The following is a 20867-nucleotide window of genomic DNA, read 5'->3' as shown; positions in this document are numbered from 1 at the left end:
TTCCCTCTATGCCTACTTTCTGGATGGTTTTTATCATAAATAGGTGTTGAATTTTGTCGAAAGCTTTCTCTGCATCTATTGAGATGATCATATGGTTTTTCTCCTTCAATTTGTTAATATGGTGTATCACATTGATTGATTTGAGTATACTGAAGAATCCTTGCATTCCTGGGATAAACCCCACTTGATCATAATGTATGATCCTTTTAATGTGCTGTTGGATTCTCTTTGCTAGTATTTTGTTGAGGATTTTTGCATCTATGTTCATCAGTGATATTGGCCTGTAGTTTTCTTTGTTTGTGACATCTTTGTCTGGTTTTGGTATCAGAGTGATGGTGGCCTTGCCTTGTAGAATGAGTTTGGGAGTGTTCCTCTCTCTGATATATTTTGGAAGAGTTTGAGAAGGATAGATGTTAGCTCTTCTCTAAATGTTTGATAGAATTCGCCTGTGAAGCCATCTGGTCCTGGGCTTTTGTTTGTTGGCAGATTTTTAATCACAGTTTCAATTTCAGTGCTTGTGATTGGTCTCTTCATATTTTCTATTTCTTCCTGGTTCAGTCTCGGAAGGTTGTGCATTGCTAAGAATTTGTCCATTTCTTCCAGGTTGTCCATTTTATTGGCATAGAGTTGCTTGTAGTACTCTCTCATGATCCTTTTTATTTCTGCAGTGTCAGTTGTTACTTCTCCTTTTTCATTTCTAATTCTATTGACTTGAGTCTTCTCCCTTTTTTTCTTGATAAGTCTGGCTAATGGTTTATCAATTTTGTTTATCTTCTCAAAGAACCAGCTTTTAGTTTTATTGATATTTGCTATCGTTTCCTTCATTTCTTTTTCATTTATTTCTGATCTAATCTTTATGATTTCTTTCCTTCTACTAACTTTGGGGTTTTTCTGTTCTTTCTCTAATTGCTTTAGGTGTAAGGTTAGGTTGTTTATTTGAGATGTTTCTTGTTTCTTAAGGTAGGCTTGTATAGCTATAAAGTTCCCTCTGAGAACTGCTTTTGCTGCATCCCATACATTTTGGGTCATTGTGTTTTCATTGTCATTTGTTTCTAGGTATTTTTTGATTTCCTCTTTGATTCCTTCAGTGATCTCTTGGTTATTAAGTAATGTGTTGTTTAGCCTCCATGTGTTTGAATTTCTTACAGATTTTTCCTGTAATTGATTCTAGTCTCATAGTGTTGTGGTCGGAAAAGATACTTGACACGATTTCAATTTTCGTAAATTTACCAAGGCTTGATTTGTGACCCAAGATATGATCTATCCTGGAGAATGTTCCATGAGCACTTAAGAATGTGTATTCTGTTGTTTTTGGATGGAATGTCCTATAAATATCAATTAAGTCCATCTTGTTTAATGTATCATTTAAAGCTTGTGTTTCCTTTTTTATTTTCATTTTGGATGATCTGTCCATTGGTAAAAGTGGGGTGTTAAAGTCCCCTACTATGATTGTGTTACTGTCTATTTCCCCTTTTATGGTAGTTAGTATTTGCCTTATGTATTGAGGTGCTCCTATGTTGGGTGCATAAATATTTACAATTGTTATATCTTCTTCTTGGATTGATCCCTTGATCATTATGTAGTGTCCTTCTTTGTCTCTTGTAATAGTCTTTGTTTTAAAGTCTATTTTGTCTGATATGAGAATTGCTACTCCAGCTTCCTTTTGATTTCCATTTGCATGGAATATTTTTTCCCATCCCCTCACCTTCAGTCTGTCTGTGTCCCTAGGTCTGAAGTGGGTCTCTTGTAGATAGCATATATACGGGTCTTGTTTTTGTATCCATTCAGCCAGTCTATGTCTTTTGGTTGGAGCATTTAATCCATTTACCTTTAAGGTAATTATCAATATGTATGTTCCTATTGCCATTTTCTTAAATGTTTTGGGTTTGTTATCGTAGGTCTTTTCCTTCTCTTGTGTTTCCTGCCTAGAGAAGTTCCTTTAGCATTTGTTGTAAAGCTGTTTTGGTGGTGCTGAATTCTCTTAGCTTTTGCTTGTCTGTAAAGTTTTAATTTCTCCATCAAATCTGAATCAGATCCTTGCTGGGTAGAGTAATCTTGGTTGTAGGTTTTTCTCTTTCATCACTTTAAATATGTCCTGCCACTTCCTTCTGGCTTGCAGAGTTTCTGCTGAAAGATCAGCTGTTAACCTTATGGGGATTCCCTTATGTGTTACTTGTTGTTTTTCCCTTGCTGCTTTTAATATTTTTTCTTTGTATTTAATTTTTGATAGTTTGATTAATATGTGTCTTGGTGTGTTTCTCCTTGGATTTATCCTGTATGGGACTCTCTGTGCTTCCTGGACTTGATTAACTATTTCCTTTCCCATATTAGGGAAGTTTTCAACTATAATCTCTTCAAATATTTTCTCATTCCCTTTCTTTTTCTCTTCTTCTTCTGGGACCCTTATAATTCGAATGTTGGTGCATTTAATGTAGTCCCAGAGGTCTCTGAGACTGTTCTCAATTCCTTTCATTCTTCTTTCTTTATTCTGCTCTGCAGTAGTTATTTCCACTATTTTATCTTCCAGTTCACTTATCTGTTCTTCTGCCTCAATTATTTTGCTATTGATCCCTTCTAGAGAATTTTTAATTTCATTTATTGTGTTGTTCATCATTGTTTGTTTGCTCTTTAGTTCTTCTAGGTCCTTGTTAAACGTTTCTTGTATTTTGTCCATTCTATTTCCACGATTTTGGATCATCGTTACTATCATTATTTTGAATTCTTTTTCAGGTAGACTGCCTATTTCCTCTTCATTTGTTAGGTCTGCTGGGTTTTTGCCTTGCTCCTTTATCTGCTGTGTGTTTCTCTGTCTTCTCATTTTGCTTAACTTACTGTATTTGGGGGTCTCCTTTTCGCAGGCTGCAGGTTCGTAGTTTCTGTTGTTTTTGGTGTCTCTCCCCAGTGGCTAAGGTTGGTTCAGTGGGTTGTGTAGGCTTCCTGGTGGAGGGGACTAGTGCCTGTGTTCTGGTGGATGAGGCTGGACCTTGTCTTTCTGGTGGGCAGGTCCACATCTGGTGGTGTGTTTTGGGGTGTCTGTGGTCTTATTATGATTTTAGGCAGCCTCTGTGCTAATGGATGGGGTTGTGTTCCTGTCTTGCTAGTTGTTTGGCATAGGGTGTCCAGCACTGTAGCTTGCTGGTCGTTGAGTGGAGCTGGGTCTTGGTGTTGAGATGGAGATCTCTGGGAGATTTTCACTGTTTGATATTATGTGGAGCTGGTAGGTCTCTTGTGGACCAGTGTCCTGAACTTGGCTCTCCCACCTCAGTGGCACAGCCCTGACACTTGGCTGGAGCACCAAGAGCCTGTCTTCCACACGGCTCAGAATAAAAGGGAGAAAAAAAAGAAAGAACGAAAGAAGAAGATAAAATAAAATAAAGTAAAATAAAATAAAATAAAGTTATTAAAATGAAAAGTAAAAAATAATTATTAAGAAAAGAAAATATTTTTAAGTAATAAAAAAAAAACAAAAACGGACAGACAGAACCCTAGGACAAATGGTAAAAGCAAAGCTACACAGACAAAATCACACACAGAAGCATACACATACACACTCACAAAAAGAGAAAAAGGGGGAAAAAAACATATATCATTGCTCCTAAAGTCCACCTCCTCAGTTTAGGATGATTCGTTGTCTATTCAGGTATTCCACAGATGCAGGGTACATCAAGTTGATTATGGAGATTTAATCCGCTGCTCCTGAGGCTGCTGGGAGAGATTTCCCTTTCTCTTCTTTGTTGGCACAGCTCCAGGGGTTCAGCTTTGGATTTGGACCTGCCTCTGAGTGCAGGTCGCCTGAGGGCGTCTGTTCTTCGCTCAGACAGGACGGGGTTAAAGGAGCAGCTGATACGGGGGCTCTGGCTCACTCAGGCCGGGGGGAGGGAGGGGTACGGATGCAGGTCAAGCCTGTGGCGGCAGAGGCCAGCATGACGTTGCACCAGCCTGAGGCGAGCCGTGCGTTCTCCCGGGGAAGTTGTCCCTGGATCATGGGACCCTGGCAGTGGCGGGCTGCACAGGCTCCCGGGAGGGGAGGTGTGGAGAGTGACTTGTGCTTGCACACAGGCTTCTTGGTGGCTGCAGCAGCACCCTTAGCATCCCACGCCCATCTATGGGGCCTGCGCTGATAGCTGCAGCTTGCGCCCGTCTCTGGAGCTCCTTTAAGTGGCGCTCTGAATCCCCTCTCCTCGCGCACCAGGAAACAAAGAGGGAAGAAAAAGTCTCTTGCGTCTTCGGCAGGTCCAGACTTTTTCTCGGACTCCCTCCCGGCTAGCTGTGGCGCACTAGCCCCTTCAGGCTGTGTTCACGCCGCCAACTCCAGTCCTCTCCCTGGGATCTGACCTCCGAAGCCGGGGCCTCAGCTCCCAGCCCCCGCCTGCCCCGGCAGGTGAGCAGACAAGCCTCTCGGGCTGGTGAGTGCTGGTCGGCACTGATCCTCTGTGTGGGAATCTCTCCGCTTTGCCCTCTGCACCCCTGTGGCTGCGCTCTCCTCCATGGCTCCGAAGCTTCCCCCCTCTGCCACCCGCAATCTCTGCCCGCGAAGGGGCTTCCTAGTGTGTGGAAACCTTTCCTCCTTCACAGCTCCCTTCCACTGGTGCAGGTCCCGTCCCTATTCTTTGTCTCTGTTTTTTCTTTTTTCTTTTGCTCTACCCAAGTACGTGGGGAGTTTCTTGCCTTTTGGGAGGTCTGAGGTCTTCTGCCGGCGTTTAGTAGGTGTTCTGTAGGAGTTGTTCCACATGTAGATGTATTTCTGATGTATTTGTGGGGAGGAAGGTGATCTCCGCATCTTACTCTTCCGCCATCTTGAAGCTCCTCAAAACGTATTTCTCTAAAACTCTGAAGCAATTTTTTTGTTGCCTTTGAAGCAGAAATATTTTCATGTAATAAATCTGTGAGCTATTTGTCATGGTAATCTGAATTCTACAATCTATTATGGATAATTTATTATGGATAAATCACAATTTTTAATATGAACAGTCTTCACGTTAAAATAATTTAAAGGAATGTCTTTGTCTAGCCTGGGTCAGAACTTATATTTCCCACTTTACATGGAGAATTTCAGATTTAATACTTCCTCTGCTTTTCCATGTGAGGGTGATATCAGCTTCCCTTGTCAACAGTGCTGTTACCGTTCTTTAGCTCATTTCTTTTTATCCTAATTTCCTCATCCCCAATAATCATATGGCAGTCATACCAATTTTAATATACTAATGGGATTTATATTTCATTTAAAAAAATTAGTGCCTTCCTATTTTTTAGGTGTAGAAGAAGAGAAAAGATATAGTGCTGGTTCCATGTATTTGAAATACAGTGCCCAAATATACCAAATTAGTTTCAAACAAAATTCCTATTTATTATAGAATTAACTATAATAGAGGATCATAAATAATAGATATTTCCAAATCTCCCCAACTGTTAGAAACATGAAATAATTCTTGCTGACTATATTAGAAAAGGTATCCTGATATGTTTGCAGGTAGATAACGCCCATTTAACATATGAATATTTGAACATTTCCAGTTTATAATCATAATGCGTTTCACTTATAGATGGAAATGCTTCTAGTTTTTTTTTCACCCCCCAGATTTATTGAGATATAATTGATGTATAACATTGTATAAGTTTAAAGTGTACAACATGTTGATTTGGTACTTAGAGTATATTGCAAAATAATTACCACCCATAGTGTTAGCTAACACCTCTATCATGTCACATAGTCACCATTTTTTTGTGGTAAGTACATTTAAGATCTACTCAATTAGCAACTTGCAAATATATAGTACAGTATTATTAACTATAATCACCATTCCATATATTAGGTCCCCAGAACTTATTCATCTTTAACTAGACGTTTGTACCCTTTGATCAATACTTCTAGTTTTTAAAGTCCTTTCCCATGTGTTTGTTTGGTTCTCACAAATCTCAATATATATCGATATATATAACAATATATTATATATTAACTATATATATAAACTATAGAGAGTGAGAAGTGTGGTTCAGTTATCTTTGTTAAACAGAGAAAATGTAAAATGTTTATATGTTCTATAACAGTGGTCAGCAGACTATGGCTCAGAGGCCAAACCTGACCTACCACCTGCTTTTGAAAATAAAGTTTTATTGGAAGACAGCCCTGCTCATTCATTTATGTATTGCCTATGGCTGCTTTTGTGGTGCAATGGCAGAACTGAGTAGTGACAGAGACCATTAGGCTCATAAAGCTTTAAAACATTTACTATCTGGCCTCTTAATGAAAAAAAAATTTCTAATCCTGTTCTACAGCAATTTTTCCTTAAGAACCATATTTAAATAACCAATTTAAAAGTTTTTCCAACTTTATGATATCAAAATTAATAGTGTCCAATACATGGCATATACATTTTCTATGGGAACTCTGCATACCACAAGCAGTGAAATACGGAATTTCACAGCATTTAATGCTACTATTTTATAATGCAGGAAGCAGCATATCAAGATATGCATGTTAATAATAAAATAATTAGGGGAATTTTGACTTATTGATATTGATGTGACTAGACTGAACCAGAGAAGTTCAGAAAAAGTCTCCTCTTAAAAGTGAAACTAATACAGTTCTAATTTAGTATGGTGTGCAAGTCCATTCCTATCAATATTTCAGCTTAGCTTGCGTGTAGCTAGCTCTTAACAGAAGCAATTATCAAATAATTCTTATAGTCTTAAAATAAACACTAAGGCTGATTTAACCTTACCTTTGAACATCATTTCCTACTATGGAGTTTTACACTTGAGCACAAATATCTGGCTCTTTCTTTAGAAACATCGTCTTCAGACAAGATGCGCTCTAATTCTATGATATGTAATGTAAAAATGTACCAATGATAATAGATTCTCACCAGTTGAACATACAAATGAACTAAATACAGATTCTCTGGAAGGCATACATAACTTCAAATTATCGCCTACCTCTTGTCTTTCTACTCTTAAGATATTTAACTTGGGAGAAATGGGAAAAACCAGACTCCCGTTTATTACTGCTAGAAATTTGAGGGAAATTTATTTCGGAACATAAAATAAAGAACTGGTGTAGATAAATGAAACACAAATGTATAGTAAAGTTAGAAGTTGTTTTTAAAAATGAAACAACATTTTAACTGTCAGAATGCTTTCCTTTGGGGTTTTATTTTGATGTATTTCAGCTATCGAAAAATAATGGGATCTTTCCCTTAAAGACCCAAAACTCAACATCTTTCTAAGAAGAAATATGCAACCAACTTTCAAGTGTCTTTTCACGGCTATACTATACTTCTTGTGGGTCTTATCAGTAGCAGTTATATTCAAGTGCTTATGGGTGGCATCTATTCCAAAAACGTATTTCATAATATATCTTCTGAGCATTACCTTTATTTACCCATTTTCCATTGTAACTTATAGCTTAATTAAACCAAATTAAGGGACTTCCCTGGTGGTCCAGTGGTAAAGAATCTGCCTTACAATGCAGGGGACGTGGGTTTGATCCCTGGTCAGGGAACTAAGATCCCACATGCCACAGGGCAACTAAGCCCGTGCGCCACAACTACTGAGCTCGCATGCCTCAATGAGAGAGGCTGCATGCTGCAAACTACATAGCCCACATACCCTGGCGCCTGTGCACCACAGCTAGAGAAGAGAAAACCCGCACACCACAACTAGAGAGAAGCCCACACACCACGACGAAAAGCCCGTGCACCGCAAAAAAAAAAAAATCCCACATGCTTCTATGAAGATCCTGCGTGCCACAACTAAGACCCGACGCAGCCAAAAAAAACCCAAACAAACAAATTAAAAACACTGATGATCTACTAAATTCAAGGAATGAATACAGTTTGAAAGAAAATCTTATTTAACATTCTCTATTAGTTTGGGGCTAGATACTCTTCCCTCAAGGACTGGTCAACTGCAACAAAGTTGAATAGAGCCAAGATAAAAAAATTCTATTCTATTTGTTCATTTTCCATTCCTGCTTATACCTCAGTGGTTTCAATAGCTTTCTAGCTGGTTTCTTTTAAGAAGAAACATAATGTCATAATAGACATAAAAGTTCAATTGCTAAGTACTCAGTGAATGTTCGTTCCCTTTCTTTCTTATCTTACTTCTTTACCCTTCCCCTCTCCATCAGGATTTCCCAAGTCAAAATCACTCTCCTCACCCTTGCCAGAAATTTTTTTCCTTTTTTAATAACAGTGTTTTTAAAGCTGGTTGATGTTGGTTCTACAGGAAAAGGGAAAGAAAGTGTGAACAGGAATCTCTCACTGCTTCTCCAGGCAAAAAAGTTTCCCTTTGATTCATTTTCTGACCTTACTTGCTTTTCAACATTTTTTTTAAGTGACATTTTAAAGCACTTGCCTGTACCACTAAGATGATAATAACCTTATACTGAAGTTCCTCATTATGACCCTCATTAGTTTGCAAGTTTCTGAGTATCAGAAACTAAATCTTAGTACTTAATTCCTATCTGGGTCAAGTAAATCTCCTTGTACAAAAGCATGACACAACTATTAATTGAATTAAAAAAAGTGTACATGGATTGAATGATTCTTACTTTAAGTATATTTAAAGTTTTATATAATTTGTCAGTAACAAGGGCACTCCAGTCAAAACATTAAATTTGCAGTAAGTTTTATAAAGGTATTACTTTTATTTGCAAAGTTTAATTCACTAGAATAACTTTACTTAGCAATAAATATTTCTAAAATTATGTCTATTCATATATATATATATATATATATATATATACATACATACATACACACACACACACACTCACACATGCACATAGATGAACTGGGTTTTTCACTGAGATTTTCACATTATAAATCAATTTTGTAAAATGAAGAGTTTTGGTAAAAAGATTAGTAGTATAAAAAGTTGTTTTGATCAAGCCAAATTGACAGCTAAGTCACTTTTATATTGATAGCTGAGTCAAGTTTGTCTGATGGAGAAACCAGGAATTCTAAAAAAATTATAGACTTTGGCAGTCACATTTAAGTACTTTGCAGTTAAAAGCAGCAACGGTTTATTTAACAGGTTGCTCGGAATCAAGTGGAACTTACTGTTTTGGTGTTTTGCCCGACTTTTTTTCCATTTACAAGTGAATCAATGCCCCGTAGAAATAGTTTTTTAAATACAGCCAAAATGAAATGGCTAATTTCACCAATATATTTTATTAACTGGAATGATAGTACTCTTTAATGGCATTTGTCTGACACCAGGTTTGTGTATTTCTTCACACATTCTGTTAAATGAACACCTGCCAAAGCAAATATCTGACTGATATTTATACCAGACTGTTTCTATGTAGGAACACTATGTTACACTGCTTGCTTCCTTGAAGGAATACAGAAGATTAGAAGTTGTGAATGTTGAATACAAACTTTGGTTTCTTTTTTTGAAATGCTAACTCAAAGTAGAATTTTCAAAACTGAAATTTACTGACAATAAAAGGTACTCACAAACCAGAATCTAAATAACTCCCCCCAAATTGTTCAAATCTTTAATCAATCCTCGATACTAATTTTTATCAAACATCAACCAATTTTTTTCATAAGAAAGTTTCTAAAAATATTGACTCAATACAACAATAGAACACCAAAATAGTCTAGGTGTGAATCTTTTTTGATTCACTTGAGTACTGCTTGCATTATGAGGCTTTGTAGTTTATACGAATGGTCTCTGATGATCAAATTCATTGTTTTTAAGGTTGAGGAGACTCAAGCGCAAGTCTGAACAGAGAAAAGAGAGCAGAGCCAAGGTCAGGTTTTCTCCTGTTTCTACACCGTGCCTCCAGAATTCCTCCAAGGAGCCCTAGGAGCTACTGGTGGGGCTGTGGAAGGGCCAAGCAGGCAGGACCCCTCACTTTCCCCTCACACACTGCACTCTCTTTAATAAGGGTTATTCTGCTGCACCTCTTTTACATATTTGAAATTCTAGGTAAGAATGAGTTTGAAAAAAAAAATCTGTCCCTAAAAAACAAATTTGAAAACCACTGTATTACCTTGTGCACCATAAGGAAGAGGGGGAATATCAGACCCAAATTTGAAATGACGTCCCTGTTGGTAGCCAGCATGAGAAACACTTAGAAATTGCATTCCAAAATAAGGGAAAAGGGATCCTGAATGTAGTTTTTTTGTACAAGTAAAGCCCTGTTTTATTATTATTTTTTCTTGTACATCGGTTGTTGACTTAGTGTTTCTAGAAATTTGAATTATACAAAAATGAACAATGAATAAACAAAGTTTGGTAGAGAAACTTCCAATGTGTTTCAGAATGCAAGAACAGGTGAAGCTTACAGAAAAGCATAAGAATAAACTGGTTAACAGAAATCAGAACAATGGAAAGTTAAATGACAGTAAGAGCACCATACGGACTAAAAGACTCAGGAAGAGCTTTCTGGAAAAGAGGCACTCAAGTCAGAGTAGAAGATAAGGGAGATGGCATTCCTGGTGGCAAGAACAACAGAGATGAAGGGGGGGAAAAATCATATTTATTGAAGAGAAAGAAGATACAACCAAACGGAGAGGACTGTTTGTGTCAATGGGATATGAGCTTGAATTGGTAAAATGGGGTTTTATTGAAGAAGCACCTGGAAGGTAATTGAGGACTGCACATTTAAAGTATGCATAAGGACAATATGGTACTACCTTTGGTACTCAACAGAAGATGTGCTTTAGTGCTAGCAGGCTGGCAGTGCATTTTGAATATTCAAGGAAGTTTCTTTTATTGTGTTAAATTACTGGTGGTGGAAAAAATGTAGGTGGTACTTCAAAAGATGCTAGATTGTTTTTAGAGATTTAAAATCACATATGCAATAGTAGACACACAGGGACATTTTATACTGCTCTCACAACTGTGTTGTCTGGAAAAAAAAAGCTTAGGAAGTGTACACCATGACCTAATTTATACCTTTCATGTCATATTTATGTAATATGAATAATTTAAAAATTTTATCATCCCTTTAAAATAATTTGTAAAATAAATTAAGAAATTTTGCTTAATGGTAAGCACTACGTGTTTGAGAAATGATATTTGAAATAAACTTGTTTCTCATAGAGTAGAAATACTATTGGATATAGTAGAAAAACAATGGCTATTACTAGATAATTAAAACTGAAGAAAGAACTTCCCTTAAAAAGATTTGAATTAAATGACCCTGGAGAAGTGTTCTTTTCCATTTATAGCTTTTATTTCTGTTTCTTCATTATGCAAGACATGGAGACAAAATTTTACCTAGCATAAATGAATAATATAAAGGAGGAATCAATGGACCAGAAATATCCTTCCAAGGTCAGTTCAGTGAATGGTCCCTATATTGCATGACTATTAATTTTTAGGCGGAAGCAGATAAACCATCATTTTTTATAAGCAACACATCCTGTTATATAGGTTAAAATCAATCTCAAATGAAAATTATCCTACAAAAATATTTTTAACCTCTAAATATATTTCTTCAATCTCCAGTGTCTCTGGACCACCCAACTGAATGTTAAATGTTTCCATTCTTCTTTTCTTTTTCTTTTACCAAGTCCACTATGGAGGTGTGTGGCTATGCATGCATGTACCAAGGTTCTCCTTTGCTAAAGTCTGATATGGAGAAAATTATTTTTCTAAGGAGAAAAAAATTTTCCTTCTTGGGAATTACCTGGTTTTGCTGGATACTTTGATATTCTTATTGAGGGGTGTGCATGGGAAGTACATCAAAAGGTAGGTTTGAGTGAGAATAGTGGTAACTGGACAGTTTTCTAAAATGAATGGCTTCTATAATGCAGTGTTTTAGTTTTTAGTTTTTAGTTTTTAGAAGGCAAGCTTGGAAAGAGAGCGGAATTGCATTTAAATAAAACTGTGTTAAGAAAGGGAGGGGAGAAGAGTGATGAGATGGCTAGTTTCAGATAAGAGCATAATTTTGAAGAGTACTGATATGCCAGATAACAATGTTGATTATAATCTTCTCCTTGGTAGTCCCCCTCCATTTTCCAGCCCTGTAAATCTTAGTAGAATTGACTTCACCTGCTCTGGTATTGTGTAGGTGGACCTGCCTTGAGGATGGGCGTTGGGGAAAGAGCAGAGGCTTCTTGATGTAATAACCTCTGGATGGCTCACAAGCATAAGGACACATACACATTCACAGACATGCACACACGCAGACCTGTGCATACATGCACACAAATGTATATCGCCACGTAAAAAGCACCTGTCAGCTTAAGCCATTTGCACACTGACCGGGCGAGGTCAGTTCAGGTAAAACTTACACTGGTTTTGAATCACTGTGGTTGTACTCATGGTAGAAAATAGAACTTTAAGAGCATTCATAAACTAATTTGGTCCTTTGATAAATCTTTGGAAATGGACAGAAAATTCAGAACTTTTGGTACTTCCAGGGCCACACAGCCTGTGATTATAATCATTTAGACATTTTCCATCATTTATCTTGTTTTCTTTTGCTGGAGGTTATTTTGTACTTTGGGGATATTAAGAATCAAAACTATGCATTTATATGGATAAAGGACTTCATTCTAATTCGTATTCATAACTCAAGAAACTCCATGTCAGAGTTGTTGAATTACTGCTTTTCATCATGTCTCCCTCTGCACAGTTTAGCTGGATTGGATGTTCTCTAAGACCTATTCTAGTTCAGAAAATATTAGTTATTATAGGACCTCTTAGTATTATGTGTAGATGCTAATATCCAGTGGCATAAAAAGGATTCTGTTGGTAAGGAAGAAGATGGAGCAGTGATGGTTTGGCAGGTAACCAACAGTATAGGTCACCAAGGCAAATCTGAATTTTTGTTGACTAAAACATAATTTCCTCTAATATTAAGTAGTTAGTTCTATAACAGTATGTAATTTAGCCTGCCTTCTGATTCAGGGATAGGATTTTTTTTCTATAAACATTTATTTTTTGTTTCTGAGGCTCTTAACATTGTTAGAACAGGGAAAGCACATACCAATGCATGTGAAATTACTAACATAATTTTTATTGAGTATTCTGAACTAAGAGAAGGAGATAGCTCGTTTGCACATTTCCCCTTTTCTACATCATTCCTAGGGCACATGTTAGAGGTTCTCCATGTACATGGTTGCTGGCTCTTTCTCCTTTATATTAGTTGTTCACATTACCCATGGCCAAAACCTCAATTTCCTGTGTTCCCTTCCTCCTTCCACTTTCCCACATTTTAAAACATATCCATATCCTTGGGGCCCTATTTGTACTTACGTGATAATGGTTTTATATGGGCTAGATTAACTGTGCTAATATTTACTTTGCTAACGTGTTGGACCTCTAAGGTAATTTAAGGCTTTAATCATTTCAAAAGTTCAACCCCTTTAAAAAGCTCTTCAGGAATGCTGCCAGTTTACACATCTTGATGGAATGGCCATTTTGGCTTCCCTATCACACTCACAGAAGCAGGTGGCTACAAGAAAGGTTGGTTGGCCTGTATGACTCCACTGTCTGGAGTCTGTTCATTATGTCAGCCTGATCTCTCATCTTACGCCATCTCTCATTCCCTCATCAAACTCACATTGCAAATTGCTGGTTTCTGCGCCATTTTCTCCACCCTGTTTCCTGTGTCATCTTGAGTGATTCATATGTGACTTCAATATTTATAGAGATGCCCCACCCAACACCCTGAACTCATTATTTCTTGACCTCCTCTGCTGCTCAGGCCTTTTAACTCCTTTGGACCTCAGTGATCTACTACCAGTGCTATACCCCAGTGCTACCTTGTCTTCCCCAGAAACTCCTCATCTCTCTTAATTACATTTCATAATCATACTGTCTTAATCTGAGCTCCTGCTTCTTCCAACTATCCCTCTTCCTTACTTCTAGCAAACTAACTCTTTGGCTTCATAAAGAATCTAAAACCTTAGGAAAACAGCAAAGATTCAAGTCTCTGAGCCCCTCTATGACCCTGCTTCTTTATCTTCTGCCCTATCTCTTCCATCCAGTCTGCATTCTGTGGTTTATCTCATCAACTAATCTCTCTATACTATCATCACACTCAAGCTCTGAGCTCCTCTCCTGGAGGAATCTAAAATTTTGTCTCTTGAAATTCCACACCTATGTACCTAAGCCTGCCAAATAAAGTTATATCATTGCCATCAGCATTGTAAAGTGGTTAAGAGCATGGACTCTGGAGCCTGACCACGAAAACTCAGTTCCTGGCTCCTCCACTTACTAGCTGGGTGCCCTTAGCAAAACAGCGTGACCACTTTGTGCCTCACTTTCTTCATCTGTAAGAAGGGAATAATAACTGAACACATCTCATAGAGATGCTATGATGAATAAATAAGCTAATATTTATAAGGTGCTTAGAGAGGTATGTAACTGTTAAATAAACAAGTATTCTACTTCTCCCTTGTAGTTTTTATTCCATTTTTAATAACAGCTATTTCAAACCTTCACTCTCTTTAATTCTCCAAAAAGCTCACTCTCCATCACTTCAACAGATGATCTGGCCTCATTCTCAGAGTACATATAGGACAGTAGGTGTGAATTCCTTTAAATTATCTTACCCTGGAAATTTAACTACATTGGTGCATTTATATCTCTTTCCAATCTAAAAGAAAGAAATCACCTTCTAAAATTAAGTTTCCTCCCTTCAAATACCTAAGCTTTTCTGTGTATATTTAACCTTTCTCTGTCTACTTGTTCCTGTCTTTAACCAGTAAACATGTTTTAATTCCCATGCATTCCCCTCAAAAACTAACCAAAAATCCTTCAACTCTACATTTCCTTTTAGCTATTTTCCTATCTTCGTCTTTCTCTTCATCAGATGCCTACATTTCCTGTTTCTACCTTTACCTCTTTCATGACTATGTTACTCAGAAATGACAGTAATTGTAAGAAGGTCTAATATTAAAATCAAGTGGGAATAAACTGCAAGGGATCAAAACTTTAGAACTTGGCTTTTTCCCAACCTTAACCAGACATAGATATTCATGATCTTGAATGCTCGTATATTTATATAACGGCTTTCCTGCTCTTTTGTTCTATCATAACGAATTAATTGTTATCATTTGACTACCCCTGCTATTTCCTGTTTCCCTCTTCTAAAAGGAATTAGCCCTACAGACTCCCACTACAATCAAGGCTTCACTCTTCACCATTCCACCACAATTACTGTCAAGGTCAGCAATAACATCTCGATTTCCAAATCCAGAGGTCAATTCTCAGTGTTCATCTTAATCAACTTCTCAGGAAGTTGGTAGAATTTACCATTTCCTCTTCTTTAAAACCTTTTTTCTTCAGTTGCCTTCTGGATACCACTTTCAGTTCTCTTCCTACCTTGCTAGTTGATCTTTCTTAGCCTCCTCTGATGGATGCTTCTCAATTATCTGCCTCTAAAATGTGAAGTACCCCAAGACACTATCCTTAGATAGCTCATCTTAACATTCTTCACCAATTCCGCCATGGTGGCCCCAGCTAATTTTTTAGCTTTAGATACCACCTATATGCTGATGACTCCAAAACTTATGTTCTAGTCCAGATTTTCCCCTTGAACTCTACACTCATATATCCAAATGCCTACTCAATATATCCACTTAGATGTCCAACAGGCTTTTCAAACTTAACGCACTGAACAAACTTTTATTTCTCCTCCACCTTCAATCTTCCTCATTTCAGTCAGAGAGAGTGTATGAACTTAATAGTTTATACTGGTAAAAATATGAAAGCTGGTGAAGGAGACTGGGAAGTAGTAAAATATGCAAATGTAAGATCAAGAAAGAAATGTGAGGCATAATCAATCCTGACAAGAGCTATAAAGATACCTATAAAATGAGGGCTGAAAGGATCCACTAGACTTGGCATTTTAGAAGTCATTGATGACTACTGCCTCAATAGGCTTAGAATAGCTTACTTGGGAAACAGGAAGAAGGCTGACCAGAATCATATAGAAAAAATGGCTGTCTGATGTTAATGATCACACACACACACACACACACACACACACACACACGCTTATAATATTTAAGCCAAACTTTCATCCAGAGTTCCACCTTTGTACTGTAATTTCTCTTTTTTTTTTTTGATGTGGACCATTTTTAAAGTCTTTATTGAATTTGTTACAATATTGCTTCTGTTTTACATTTTGGTTTTTCGGCCATGAGGCGTGTGGGATCTTAGCTCCCCGACCGGGGATCGAACCCATACCCCCTGCATTGGAAGGCGAAGTCTTAACCACTGGACTGCCAGGGAAGTCCCTGTACTGTATTTCTGACTGCTTGGGGCTATATCTCTTATATGTATCATAAGTACCTCATATCTAATATGTCCAATAATGAACTCATTTCCTTTCTTCTCTGTTCTCCTTACTCTCAAATTAATGCCTAATCATTCTAAATTCTCTATCATGTTGAATGACACCAATATCTATCCATTACCTAAAGTACAAAGCAAACTTGGGGATCATTCTATTTCTTCCTCCCCACCCACTTCTAATCTGTCAAATCTGATTGCAGCCCTTATCTCCACTGGTCTAACTCAAGTCTTTATAAACCTCGGTCCTCCAACCCCTGTCACCAAACTAATAAGCCTCCTAACTGGTTCCCTTGCCTGACGCTTTCCCATGCACTCTTCTTTCAACTGTATAGTTACAGTTATCTTTCAGTAAAGCACTTTAGTTAAAAACTGAAAGCTGCTTCTAACTTCACACTGGCAGTAATACATTCCCTTAAAATAGCACACCAAGGCCTTGAAAATTTGGCTCCCGCCTACCATTTCAACCGCAGTTTATGACAGTTCCTCACTTGCCTTAACATAATCAAACTGAAAAATACACTGCATGGGGTCAGACACATACTTCCCACACTTCTATCTCTGGAATACCTAGAGCTTTCAAAGTTCAAATAAGTTTTTATCCTTAAATTGTAAATACAATTTTAAAAAGTTTGAAAAATAAAAGAAAAAAATTAGCCATAATATTGTAATTTAACAGAACATCTTTGTTTCCCTCCTAACGTTCCTCTCTGAATGTACATATTTGTATAGTAAACATATAATTTTGCTTAAGATTCTCACATATTTTGTTTAGCTATTCCTTGTTATGTTGCAGAAAAGAAACAACAAAAATTATAAAATTTATTTTGATAAAAAGAAATAAATGAGAGAAAAAAGAGAAAAAAAACAAGGGTGGGGACAGAATCGAGCCATGAATAAAGTTTAAGATGCATTCCATGATGACTACTCATCTACCATGAGTGAGCCACACATTTGGCTCTCACTTTTCTAGCTGCCAATGTGAAAAGAGAAACTTTGTCAGTTATCTAACTCCCAGTGCCCGTGAGATTAACCAAAAATGTCCTGGTAATTTTAACTCTTCTTGGAACAAATATTGTAAAAAGATATTTCTCCTGAGGTTCTCCTGAAGGGAATACAGGGTGATATACTTAACAACCTCTGGGAAGATTCTTTATTGGAGATGGTACATCTCATTTCATGTCACTGCTCAAATCAAGAATCAATATAGGCAGATGCTATTGCACAAATCATAGAGTAATTCTGTAGAAACCATCTTCTTGGAAATCACTTGATACTATCAAGGCACCCAGCTCTTTGCTGGTCTGCTTTAAGTCATGAGTAAATATAATATATTGAAATACTGACATATCATATGTGTTAGTCACAGTAGTGACTGAAGTTTATCCTTTAGAAAAACTTTCTGAATATTGTTTCTCTTCAAGATAGAGTTTAAAATAGTTCTTAGGTGAAATCTTAAAAAGTCATGTCCCATACTGGGCAGTTGAAGCTTGCTTGGAAGACCAGATTTTAGGTTGAGAAGCAAAAACTCCCTCTTTTTGATCAGTAACATTGTTCCCTTTGAGAAAGTCCTCTGAGTGCAAGAATGTGGCTAGGCCAGGGATGTTACAGTCTTGGGCTTTTGCATCTAATAGAGAACAGAATGTTATCCTAGAAGGACTCAAACATAACCTGAATAACATACTTGTTTGCAGAGATTCTCACTGTCTCCAACCTTGAGTCCTCTCCAGAAATATGGATAGGTGGAGCTACAGATTTTGGGCCATAAGTATCAACTTTACTTCTGTAATATTACATGCTAGTAAGAAACCTGAATATTCAAATCTTTGTTTTTACATTCTCTGAGTTTTTCAGAAGATTTGGTGAGATAAAAGCAATTTTTCTACCTTTGCCTTTGTGTTTGCAGGACTGTTGAGTTATGGATTCTCGTCCCTCAATAATTCTGTCACTAAGATGGCTGACCTTAGGCAGGCTTCTTAAAATTTCTGAGCTTAGTTTTCCTCCCTTGTGAAATGAGGGAGTCTTAGTAGGTAATCGCCTCCCTTGAATTCCCTCTGCCCATCAGCTGTAAGTGAAGAATCCCCTCAGCCCATCAGCTGTAAGTGAAGAATCCCCTCAGCCCATCAGCTGTAAGTGAAGAATCCCCTCAGCCCATCAGCTGTAAGTGAAGAATCCCCTCAGCCCATAAGCTGTAAGTGAAGAATCTCCTCAGCCCATCAGCTGTAAGTGAAGAATCCCCTCAGTTTGATGACAGTAAGTGGTTGCTCATGTTTCTCTAACAGCGGACCTGGAGTATCTAAGACAGTCACACATCTTGGCTAAGAGCATGGGCTTTGCAGGGGAAAAGTCCTGGTTCCACTCTGCCCCTTACTAGTATGTGGCCTGGGGCAAGTATTAACCTCTCTGAAGCTCAGTTTCCCTATCTGTAAAGTGAAAGTAATATAAGCTCTTATAGAGTTGTATTAAATGAGACACTATAAATCCAGGTATAAATACTGTGTCTGGAACAAAGCAAGTGCTCAATCCAAACTATCCATTTTCAATATTATTTCCCTGGGTCCACTGAAATAATTGCTCTTCTAACAGCATTTCTCCAAGTTGAATATCAGCACTAGTGTAATTACAGTGTTTAAAGGTTTTAAGGTGCCAACTTGAGTTGACTTGTTTTAAAAAAAATTGGAAAGACGTAGGCTCAGGGAAATTTTTAAAAATTAAGCAAAACAACCTGTGTGCTGACCTTTACCCTGTAGTTCTTCTATTTAATAACAATCTGTTAGCAAACACCACTTTAAGCTGTTTGATTAGTCCTAATGTAATCCAGGCCAAATATGCTACCTAACAGCAATAATAAACTTTTTTGCCTCAAAGAAATTTTAATGGCGTTTGCTTTACTTTTCTGTTTGTTTTGAAACAAGATTGTGAAGAAGTTCTTAGTTTGGGGTTCCCATCAATAGATGTTTAGTCCTTTTAACCTTTGATCGTATGTAGATTATATTTCAATATAACTAAGTACAATAAAATCATTTTTAGATAGCAGAGATAAGCTTTGAAGGCTAAGTACTTATTTTATAATTTTAAAGCAATTGTTTACCCACAAAAGAAAAGGAAAAAAATTCCCCCAAATGTGGGAAACCGGAGTTCTTTGCTGTGCTCTTAACTACAGCAGGAAATATGTGTTTGTTTATTATGACCCTAGTGCTTCCATAGCCAGATTAACATTCAAACACAGAGTTTTCATTCCTCTTAACCAACAATTGTCACCCTGACTGTGGAAACTGATAATTTGCAGGGAGTTTGAGAAGAATATTTGTATAATTACATCCACTAGAGCCTGGCTTGTACCCACAACTAGGCAATAAATTCTTTGTGAACAGGGAACACTTCTAAGAGTAGGTCCCCCTACAGGGTGTATTAATTAACACGCAGTAATATGCTGGGTCAATCTTTGTCAAACATGACTTTCAGGGACTATCAAATTTTATAGCAAAAGAGTTCAGAATTACCATTATATGTTAAGGAAGTCTCCTTGTTGATTCTAGGTTTTTCCTCATTCATGAGATGTGAGCCTCAACTGATTTGTAACCGGTTGTGAAACAGTAATCACTTGTATTGCTGCCAGAAAGTTCTCTGCAGGATAAAAGGTGAGTAATATGTTTTTTTTTTTTTTTAATAAATCTCAGCTAATTATTTTTTTTTTAATTATTAGCACTTTAATTATTATTTATTTATTTGGCTGTGTTGGGTCTTTGTTTCTGTGCGAGGGCTTCCTCTACTTGCGGCAAGCGGGGGCCACTCTTCATCGCGGTGCGCGGGCCTCTCACAATCGTGGCCTTTCTTGTTGCGGAGCACAGGCTCCAGACGCGCAGGCTCAGTAGTTGTGGCTCACGGGCCTAGCTGCTCCGCGGCATGTGGGATCTTCCCAGACCAGGGCTCGAACCCGTGTCCCCTGCATTGGCAGGCAGATTCTCAACCACTGCGCCACCAGGGAAGCCCGAGTAATATGTTTTATAGATAGATAAATAAGACTCTATACTGATGCATAAGTCCTGAATACCTGCATGTTAAAACCCCAAATTTATCAAGCCATTGTAGAGACATATTAATTCAATTTTAAAAGTTCTTAAGAACTAGCTTATTATTTTCTGTCTCTATAGCTGTTATTTCCTTCAATATTTTATTATTGGATTAACTCTCATAGAACTTCACTTATTTTAAAAGCAATTTTAAAGGATTGCTTACTGAATTTATACACAACTTTCTTTTTTTTATACACAACTTTCTAAAAATTGCTTATAATCATTATTTATTTGCCAAAATGATTTAATCAGAGGAAAGAGATTATTAAGTGGATACATCTTATAGCTTCTGAATTAAGGGAGACACAAAGGGGGATTTTAAACTGTCACTAAGCTCTAAGGGATCTACTGGCCCTGCCCACCAATACAGTGCTGGTTGAAATTGAGTGTCCTTGTTTTGATGGCCTACCTGCTCAATCTTGTACTTTTTGGTTAGTGATGGTAAGGAAAGTTGGTGGAGCTGAATGTAAAGAATAGCCAAAAATGGTTTAGCAGAATTCTGTCTGAATCTGGCAGAAACCCCGC

General features: G+C 37.4%; 1 protein-coding gene across 1 annotated transcript in view; it reads right to left on the bottom strand.

Moving 5' to 3' along the window:
- The window catches only part of LOC309630222 (uncharacterized protein), a gene marked incomplete at its 5' end in the record, with an annotated part of 50177 nt that overhangs the window by 24195 nt on the left and 5115 nt on the right, over positions 1 to 20867 (bottom strand). The gene's annotated exons all lie outside the window — the stretch shown is intronic.

Source organism: Balaenoptera borealis (assembly GCF_965194805.1).
Source record: "Balaenoptera borealis genome assembly, chromosome: 6".
In the NCBI taxonomy this organism is placed as follows: domain Eukaryota; kingdom Metazoa; phylum Chordata; class Mammalia; order Artiodactyla; family Balaenopteridae; genus Balaenoptera; species Balaenoptera borealis.
Note: the sequence above shows the minus strand (reverse complement) of the source record. Positions and strands in the feature narration are given on the sequence as shown.